Source organism: Filicampus tigris, chromosome 2, assembly GCF_054856515.1.
Source record: "Filicampus tigris isolate MCC_2025a chromosome 2, RoL_Ftig_1.0, whole genome shotgun sequence".
Lineage (NCBI taxonomy): Eukaryota > Metazoa > Chordata > Actinopteri > Syngnathiformes > Syngnathidae > Filicampus > Filicampus tigris.
Window position 1 is genome coordinate 37,962,217 of NC_141218.1, and position 9,756 is coordinate 37,971,972.

Genomic DNA, 9,756 nt, shown 5'->3' on the forward strand with positions numbered 1-9,756 from the left:
GCTGCTTCAGGAATTAACCACATGTAGCGTACATAACGACCATAACAATACGATTAACTGCCAAGTCTGACAACCAAAAACAGTATTCAATAGGGCACCTAATCAAGCAAAGTGTAAAGTGTATGAAGAAAAAAAAAAAGAAATGAAAAAAAAATAATACTAAATAAATAAAAAATGATGCATACACGTACGTACGTGCGTGCATTCATACAAGCAGACACACCACACATACATACCATAACAACACTAGTAGTAAAATAAAAAAATATAAAAATAAAGTAAAAATAAAAATGAGAAAACACAGCAGCTAAGCAGTTTCAGCAAGCAGAAAAAAAAAGTATCCTTCACACAACCCACAGCAGTTAGTGAGGTGCTTCACAGGAATCATCCACATATAGCATACATAACTAGTGTGTTGAGAACTAGCAGTAAAGTAAAAAATAATAATAAATAGAAATAAAAAAATGAAATGAAGCAAGAAAGTAAAAGCAATCCGTGCCTTCAGTCCAAACATTGCTTGTTAAAACACAAAAATGAAGAAGTACTTATCCAGAGTCCAAGCAACGACCAGCATCGAACATCCTCCTAGTTTTGTTCATTGCCAAACTCGCGGTTGAAGAATTTCTGAGCTTATTCTGGTGTGTCGAAGGTAAACGCCGTGAGTGATGCACAGCCTAGCAGGATGCAGCATGCGGAATTTGATGTTCTTCCGATACAGGGCTTGCTTAACGTCGTTGAACGCGGATCTTTTTTTGGCGAGCGTCGCGCTGACATCTTGATAGATCCATAAAGTGGCATCTTTGTATTTGACTTCGTGGTTACGGGCTCAGCGCAGAGCCTCCTCCTTCTGCTGGAACCTGGAGAAGCACACCATGAACGTACGTTACGTCTTCCTCTGCCCTGATTTAACTGCCGGGGTACGATGGGCTCTCTCCAGTTCGGGTGGTGCGGCAAAGACATCTGTACCCATCGCCTCCATCAGAATCTCTGAGACGAACTTGAGAGGCCATCTTCGCTACCTTCAGGAATGTTCACTATGCAGAGGTTGGCACTTCGCGCGCGATTTTCTAGGTCGTCGATTCAATCCAAAAGCTGCTGTTTCTGTTTTTGGAGCGTTTCAACCTTGGACTCCGCCGAAGTTAGCCGCTCAAAGTTATCTCCGGCGACGGATTCCACGGAGGTAAGGCGGCTCTGGAATGTGTTCACCGTTAGCTGCAGTGAATCCAGCGAAGCTTGCAATGGTTTGGTGGCTTCTTGGATCATCAAGGCCACATCTTCCTTTATCTAACTCCTCTGTTTGTTAAATTCTGCCGACAAATGGTCAGTGGCAAACATCGCGGTCGAGGGGCATTCACCTGGGGTAGCCGCAGTGGGAAGATTGCTAGCCGCAAACGAAGATAGCTTAATAGCTGCACGCGTCGCCGGTGTCTGGGCGTTATTCGGCGATTTTGTGTTCTTTGAGTTGCTCATTTTGCAAGATATAATCTTCAGTCAAACTTTAAGTACCAGTGTCGCTCAACAGTCAGCAAGAAAAAATGTTGGTAAATATGGTAAAAGAAGGAGTGCGTCGGGAGCCTTCAACTACACGTCTTCCCTCTACATATCACCGGAAGTCTCCGTTGACATCATCTTTAACTTCACTGTGGGGAGCAATAGTCTGATCTTGAGTGTTGTCCTGGAGTTCTGCCTTTTCCTGGAGGAGTGGGTGTTCAAATATAAATATCAGTTACATTCGACATTATATATCTTTAAATACCTCTCACATTATCAATAGTATATAATACACAGAAACTAACAGTATATACTGGAACACATTTTGCACACTGAAGTGCAGCACCTCAAGCTAGCTCAAACAAGTTAACTGCTACAACAAATGAGATCAAAATAGCTCAGTTGAAAATGCCTCACAGCTGACCCTAAGACACGCAGCTCTGATTAAAAAAAAGAGCTATAGCACAGAGAAGAACAATATATTTACAATCTATAGTTACTTACTTTTAATTTCCATCTGTATCTGGTTGCCCTTGCAATCATTGCTGCATCATCCTCCAAAGATCTTTGATAACTCCCACGCCGTTTCGCCATGATATGCTTGTATGCTTTGGTCGATGTTCAGTAAGCCAGCCTACTCAACAATCCAGAACACATGTTCCGTGCTCGATACATATCAGCTCGGGGTTCTTCGTTGGTTTGAGCGCCTGCTGATGACGCTCAATGTCTTCAGGATAAGCAGAAGTGACTTTGGAGTGAATACTCAATGTGGCAGTAATGCGCTTTTAGTTTATGTTTATGAGTTTATGTTATTAATTTGTTTATTTTTGTAACTCAATACACACTAACACAACAACCAGAGGGTGACAAACATAGCAGAAAATAAATATACTGCAGTAAAACACATACAATGAAGCGTGGCATCATCAGCAGGCGCGCAAAACGACCCCATCTGACCCTCCACCTTCTACCAAGCAACCAATGGGAGGCGGGGGTATTTGATTTTAAACTTGGTGTCAAAACATACCTATATATTGAAAGATAAACGGTCAGATCAAAAGTTTCGCTTGTGGTTGTCCTACTGATCGCCAAGCATTACAGTAAAAACATGGAATTCGCCATTTATTACTTTAAAGACAAGGCTGTGGCGGTCGGCAAGATTTTGTGGATGACTCCGGAGAACCAACAAAGTCACCCAAAACAAATTATGGAGTGCCCTGACTTAAACAGCAAAGTTGGGTGGATTCAAGTGAAAGTGGTTGAGCATAAAAAAACGGAGTAAGAACTCTGATGGTCAAACTTTCTCTGCGAAAGTTTTAATGTTCGGTGGTAAGTTGTTGAATGTCATCGCTCCCCCAGTTACTTTGATTAACCATTTTATATAGCCCATTTGTTCTGAACGATGGGGCTAGCTAATTAAGGCATACCTTTTGGCTAACAATTAAACCTACTTGCTCACACATGACTTTTTTTTTTGTTTATTTTTTATTTAAACTTTTTAAATGTTTCACTTATAAAATTTTATTAACTGACGTGACTATCTGTTTAGTTTAGCCTACATGCTGCAAAGTCTGTTTGGACAAGTTGTATCGCTCAGGGGCCATCTTCGTCTTTGAGCATGGTATAAATACAGAGACCTCGAATACGATCTCTTGATAAAATGATGTCCTGCCATGAAGATTTACATAAAATTGTGGTTCTGACAGATGACTACAGTTACCTCTGTAAAAAGAGAAAGGAATTTATCAACAGAGAGAACATATGGAGGGCCTCGGCTAAGAGGAAAAAAATTCCTAATAACAAGTGGAAAGATGTGGAGGAGGATATGGGAGTTCCCTCCAAAAAGGTAGTCTCATGACAGTAGTTACATTTGGTTGTTTATAATTTCTGTTGTGAATGAAACCTGTATAGAAATACACTTGGTTAAAATGGTATGCCTTTATTCATTGTTGAAAATATTTTTTTTATCAATTGCATGCTCTGTATACATTTAGTAAAACATTAAGGCCACCTGAGTCTGTAAACCTGGTTAGTATGAACATTAAGTTTGATAATTGACTCATTCACAGAGATGTTACTACCGTGCATTTTATCAAAATGCAAAACTAAATTATTATTTTAACAGAAGAAGAAAGACCTGCATCAGGAAAAGATTCTGCAAGCAACATGATAGATGGACTCAAGAGGCAAATGCTGGCAAAGAGAGGATTTTCAGTGGTAAAATGTGACAATTTTGTGGTACATACTAGAGCTGCACAATAATATATATCACAAAGAAATGCAATAATTTTGTTATGGAATTGTATGGTTTTAACTGAATTTGACCAGTCAGATGCAAATTTAAATGTGCATTGCCAACCAAAAGTTGGACATTATCTGGGGGAATTACAATTAATTAGCTAAGAACACAGGTAATAAAAAAGGCATTTCTCTAGGCGCATGTTAAATATCACAATAATTTGATTATCGCTATGTTCACAAAGATATTGCATGTTTTTCTAATATCGTGCAGCCCTAATGTTTGCGCTATGAATTTCCCCATCACAAAAAGGCTGATTCCTTGATTCTTTTTCTGTAGTTAACTAACACAGGTGATGAGCCATCGGAAGATGAACAGATGTGTGGAGACTCGTCTGCAGAACAAATAACATCTCTCAAGAGAGAGATAATGAGACTCAAGGAACAACATGCACAAGAAATACTGGATTCCATGAGAGGTATTTGAATTAACTGCTACAGATCCAGACTCACAGAATCGTTAGCCAAATTGTCTGCGGCAGTGTAAGAAGGTGGTAGAACAACACAGGTGTCAAACTCTGGTACTTGAGGTCCACACTTTTGCATGTTTTAGACGTTACCTTCAACGCACATGAGTCAAATGATCAGCTCATCAGCAAGCACTGCAGAAGTGAGTTAACAATGCAGATCATTTGAATTGGGTGTCTTGGAGGAGGGAAAAATCTAAAACATGCAAGACTTCAGCCCTTGATCAGCTCCAACTCCAGACATCCTCTTCATAACATAAAGAAATGGTCTTAAAACAAATTAATGGCACTAAATATTTTAATTTCCTCGTTTTCATTCCCTTTTTACAACTTCCAGCAGTTGTGACGCAACTGAAAGAAGTGGTAAAAAAAAAATATCTGCTCTGATACAAAGTCCTGCATCCGCCTCGACAGCATCCATGTCTGAGCACCCACCAGTGACTGCACCCACCTCTCAAGTGCTGCCTGGCCATGATGACACGGTATGGTAAATACCCTAAAACGAATGGATACTATGATACTTGTATTGCCCTACAATCTTACTCAAAATCATTTAATTTTACCCCCAAGTTAGGGGTTCCCCTTGGTAATGGTATGATTTCTCATGATATGTAGTAAGGCTATTGCAAATTGCCCAAAAAAATAAAAACACTTTGATTTGTTGTCTAAAGAATGTCATGTCATCTTCCAAACCGCTTATCCTATATAGGGTCGCGGGGAGTTGCTGGAGCCTATCCCAGCCGTCAATGGGCGAAGGCAGACTACACCCCGAACTGGTCGCCAGCCAGTCGCAGGGCACATGTCTAAAGAATACTCTTTGTAATTATTACTTGGTGAGTAACTTTGAAATATTTTGTAGGTGCCTCTAGTTCCAGGCCATGAGGTCATTGTGCCAGGGTTGCAAGCTGATTGCAAAGTGAACTAATTCTCTAAAACAGTTTTCAATTGTGGCCAGTGAGGTGGCAGGATAGTGTAAATAATATCCATAAATGTGTATAGTTTTGCAAGGAGTGTGTTGATCATTTGGAAATTGAGTGTAAAGCAGTGAGCTGTTTACAGGTCTCAAAAAGTGTTGTGCAGTGGATTGTGCTAACACTTTAGTGAAGTGTGGGTTACAAAACTACATTAGTTTTGCAAACTCTGTGAGTAGTTATGCGATAGATATTAATAGTTTTAGAAATTGCGCAAGCAGAATCACTGTTCGAGATTAAGCATTCAGAAAAAAACTGTAATCAATGTCCCAGCGCAAATTGGGTGTGACACAACCCTTTGGGTTTATTAACATGGGCCCTTACAATGCACCTTACATTCACACCTTTTGGACCAATTGTGCAACATCATCACAGTAGTACACCAAATACACCACATCCAATGCATTGTCTCAATTTGTCATTGTACTGCTCTTCTCGGGTCCAGTTTTCCTCAGCATGGAGGTGGGAGGTTTACAATCTCTGGCCCGAGGCTCTGCTACCCCTCATTCAGGCCATGGAGTAGGCCTGTGACCCAATGGATGCAGCAGCTGTGCAAGGTTGGAGTCAGTATTAGAGACGCTTCTTCCCAATGTTGTCTTGCCAATGAGGATATCACCTGTGATGTTGATGAAATTATCCGGCCAGATCCAGCTCGGTGAAGTGGTATATGTCTCGTATTTTCCCTACTGTATTTTCAATTTCTAATCCTTTGTTCTGTAATTGTAACCTGTGCTGGATACAATATTATGTTTGTTTGATATTTGCTGATCTTACAGTGTTATGCACAGGGGTGCACATAATATTTTTCATGCGGTACTCGCATGAGTACCAGGGATTGTCTTTGGTACTCACTACTGGTCCAACGGATAACAAGTCACGGTTTGGATTGGTCATAGATTTCGAGGATCATTTTTTGTATGAGCAAAAAAAAAAAGCTGAATAGAACTTTGTCTTCATTTATTTTATAAAACGCTTTTGCACATAAAAAAAAATCAATTCCTAATGTCTAATATTAAGAACACAATTTTGTAAGTGGTACATTGTATACATTTCAAGGTATCCTACCAGACATTTTGAGCTGAATGTTTTCTTACAATTACTAGGCAAACATGTTATAAATTCAGTGAAGTCAAAGTTTTATTTGTATTTTATTTTTTTCATAATGAAAAAGACGAAGTGCAATTTAAGGCATCTTTCTTAAAGCATGGACAGCACATTACAAAGTAATCGAGGTCCACAATATAGAAAAATAAGTATAAAAAAAAATAAATAATAAAAAGCAGCAGCTGTTGAACTACCAGCTAATGACAACAGCTGCTAGCCACTGACACCGGAGATTTGTGCAGTGTCATACAATGACAGCGTAATCAACTAGCGGTTTGTTCGTGTCCTAAATTAGTGACTGAATATGATTTCGAGACAGCGTTGTGTTGGTAGCAAGTGTCAAAACTGCCGATACGTCGAAAACGGAAGTCAAGTTAGCCGTTACGAACAAGAAGCATTAGAGCGAATACATTTCGAATTCCTTAGAGGCCGGTTGATTCGTCCATCAACTTCGTCAGTGGGGGCAGCATTCTTGTTTATTGATAAGAAAGACAAGACCTTACGACCTTGTATCGATCATCAAAGATTAAATGAGATCACATCCTTACCAATCAATGATTCGTTGCACTGCACCACTAGTGTGTGAAGGTACGCAAATGCGCGTCGTGACGCAAATGACGGTACGCATCAGTGATTTCTGTTGCGTATGCGTACCTGCGTACCAGTTATGTGCACCCCTGGTTATGCACATTACTCTAGTAGCATGAAAACAGGGGCATGTTTTTTTGCGATTTTCCATGTTGACATGCTGGGTATTTGGAGATATGGAGAGAAATAAAAATTATACTGTAATCAATCTGCACAAATGCTCTGTCTAGTGCAGGGGTCACCAACTCCGGTCCTCGAGGGCACCTGTCCTGCAGGTTTTCTATCTCTCCCTGCTGTAACACACGTTAAATTGATCAGGATCATCATCAGGCTTCAAGAGCTTGCTGATGAGTTGATCATTTGAATCAGGTGTGTTACAGCAGGGAGGGATGGAAAACCTGCAGGACAGGTGCCCTCGAGGACCGGAGTTGGTGACCCCTGGTCTAGTGTTTGGTGAATTTGGTAGACTGTATATGCACTTTTTTCTGTACTTATGTACTCGAATCACTTAGCAGTATAATTGCTACAAATGTTTAAGATTAGCAACAGAAGTGTGTGCTGAGTTCAAACAAAATGAAGTCACATGAAATGTGTGTGTATTTCATAAAGTAAAAAAAATGTGTTTTTCATACATAAGTATACATTTTTTACAAAGAATCTGAGGTGTTCCGCTACTTGTGTGTGTGGTTGTGTGAATTGTGCAGAGTGTTTTGACTGTTGGCTGTTCTGCAGCGGGTCTCTCATTTAGTGCTCGGGAGGCATTCAATCCCTCTCCCGATGCTGTTGTCCCTGTAGGCATCTTTTCAGATAAATCTACTTAGTCGCTAAATATAAACATAAGACAGGAGACACATATATTGTTTTAAGATGGTAGCCACACATTCACTCTGTGTACCGCTCTAGCTCAACAAAAGTAGTAGTGGAGGTAGGCCCTGCTGTTTGTTTACCTCTTATGTCGGGTTACGTAGAACCCGGAAAAAGAGTGGATCCCACAAACGCAGACCAGCGAGAAGATTTGAACAAGATTTATTTACAATACAAAAACAATTTACTACCGTCAAAAGTACAGTAAGAGCAGGCGGATTGCCTGGAAAGAACACGGGAAAAAACAAAAACACTTGCAAAAGGCAAGGAGAAACAGCAAACGCAAAATCACCTGCCACAGAGGGATCAGAGAAAATCCAAATAGAAATAAACCAAACTCCGAACGAGATAAAACACAAATACCAAAATTCTCGGGGATAAAACACGCGATCAAAACTACAAGATAAACTAGGCAGCTTGGAAAAACGGACACGAGGTTCAATGAGGCAAGCAAGGTGAAAACTCTTACACCAAGCCCTCGACGCTGCAGTCCTTTTAAAGACCCTTATTGCAAATGCCGCACAGGTGCAGCGCCGAAGGAAACGCCCCCAAAGCTAATCAGCTGAAACACAGAGCAGATTATGACAGCAACACAGAACAGACCATGACACTTAGCAACTGGGTGTAACCTTGTGCACAATAAAGTAGTGCCAACAAGAATAATACAGTGACAAGCAGCGCGCTCAACATTGACAAAATGGGAAGATTTTCAAAGTTGTGTTTAAGCAATAGAAAAAAATGAGCGGGGGAAAAAAAAGAGGAACATCCATTACGTTTTGGTAAATGTCAGAGAAGGGCACCTTACCTTATTTTGCTGGTCCGTCCTCTGTCCGTGACCTGGAAACACTTCCGTCATTGTCTCGCCGTCCCTATTCATAAAAATAATCAACCTCCGACCCCGTTCATCCTCATCCTTTTAAAGAGCTTCTGTCCTTATATTTCATCAGTCCGTCCCACAAAAAAAGCATTGTTCATGACGTCGTGGGAGAGATGCTAACGGTAGAGGTTTCATAATTCATAAACATTATTTAAAGCTCATTAGCAGGCTAATTTCCTATTCACATCCACTTAGCAGTTGGGAGTATCCTAAGTGGATTTAATTGATTATAACTGTTTGACCAGGATAGCATTTAGTTGCCAACACAACCGCCGTCGGTCACCAGACTACCGAGCCTGCCGTGTGACATCACGAGAATATTTAAGATTGTGTTATAACGCAATACTATTGCGTTTTATTGCAAAACGTTTTCGTTATAATGCAATAAGTTTTCAGTGTCAAGGTCTGGCATGATGCGGAAGCGTGGTGGACCTAAATGCAGGACTATGAGACATGGGATAGGTTTAGGTCCTTTTAATAAGTGACGGATTACGTGGGCGCTGGAGACACGGGGCTGGACGTAGCGGGAGACACAGAGCTGGACGTGGCGGAAGACACAGGGCTGGATGTGGCGGGAGTCACAGGGCTGGATGTGGCGGGAGACGCATGGCTGGATGTGGCGGGAGACGCATGGCTGGATGTGGCGGGAGACGCATGGCTGGATGTGGCGGGAGACGCATGGCTGGATGTGGCGGGAGACGCATGGCTGGATGTGGCGGGAGACGCATGGCTGGATGTGGTGGGAGACACAGGGCTGGAGGTGGCTGGAAATGCAGGGCTGGATGTGACCATAGAAGCAGTGCTGGAGGTGGCTGGAGAAGCTGTACTTGACGAGATCGTGGCAAAAACATAACTGTCCTCCCAAGACTTCAGACGCGCAAAGACACAGACAGACTAGGACAGCAGACACTGACATAGACAAACCAGGACAGCGAAGACTCTGACATCAACAATGACCTGACAAGGACTGAACAAAATCTAGCAACTTAAATACAAGCACACTGACGAGACAACAAGAAACACCTGGACAAGAGACACAAGGTAGGAGGGAGCTGATTGGCCAACACTAGGGAGTGAAATGCACACAGGTGGACAA

The 9,756-nt window shown here is 41.4% G+C and overlaps 1 long non-coding RNA gene across 3 annotated transcripts; it reads left to right on the plus strand.

Annotated features, from left to right (window-relative positions):
* The first annotated feature begins 566 nt into the window (after positions 1–566).
* LOC147152381 (uncharacterized) lies at positions 567–7,128 on the plus strand. Of its 3 annotated transcripts, none has more exons than XR_015085854.1 (8): positions 567–1,180; positions 3,041–3,112; positions 3,198–3,337; positions 3,617–3,708; positions 4,070–4,208; positions 4,594–4,738; positions 4,966–5,089; positions 5,673–7,128. It is a non-coding gene; the product is annotated as an uncharacterized LOC147152381 (long non-coding RNA). The 3 variants fall into 3 exon arrangements; XR_015085855.1 differs by lacking the exon at positions 3,041–3,112 and adding an exon at positions 4,343–4,399; XR_015085853.1 differs by lacking the exon at positions 3,041–3,112 and having other exon boundaries at positions 568–1,180.
* The last annotated feature ends 2,628 nt before the right edge of the window (positions 7,129–9,756 follow it).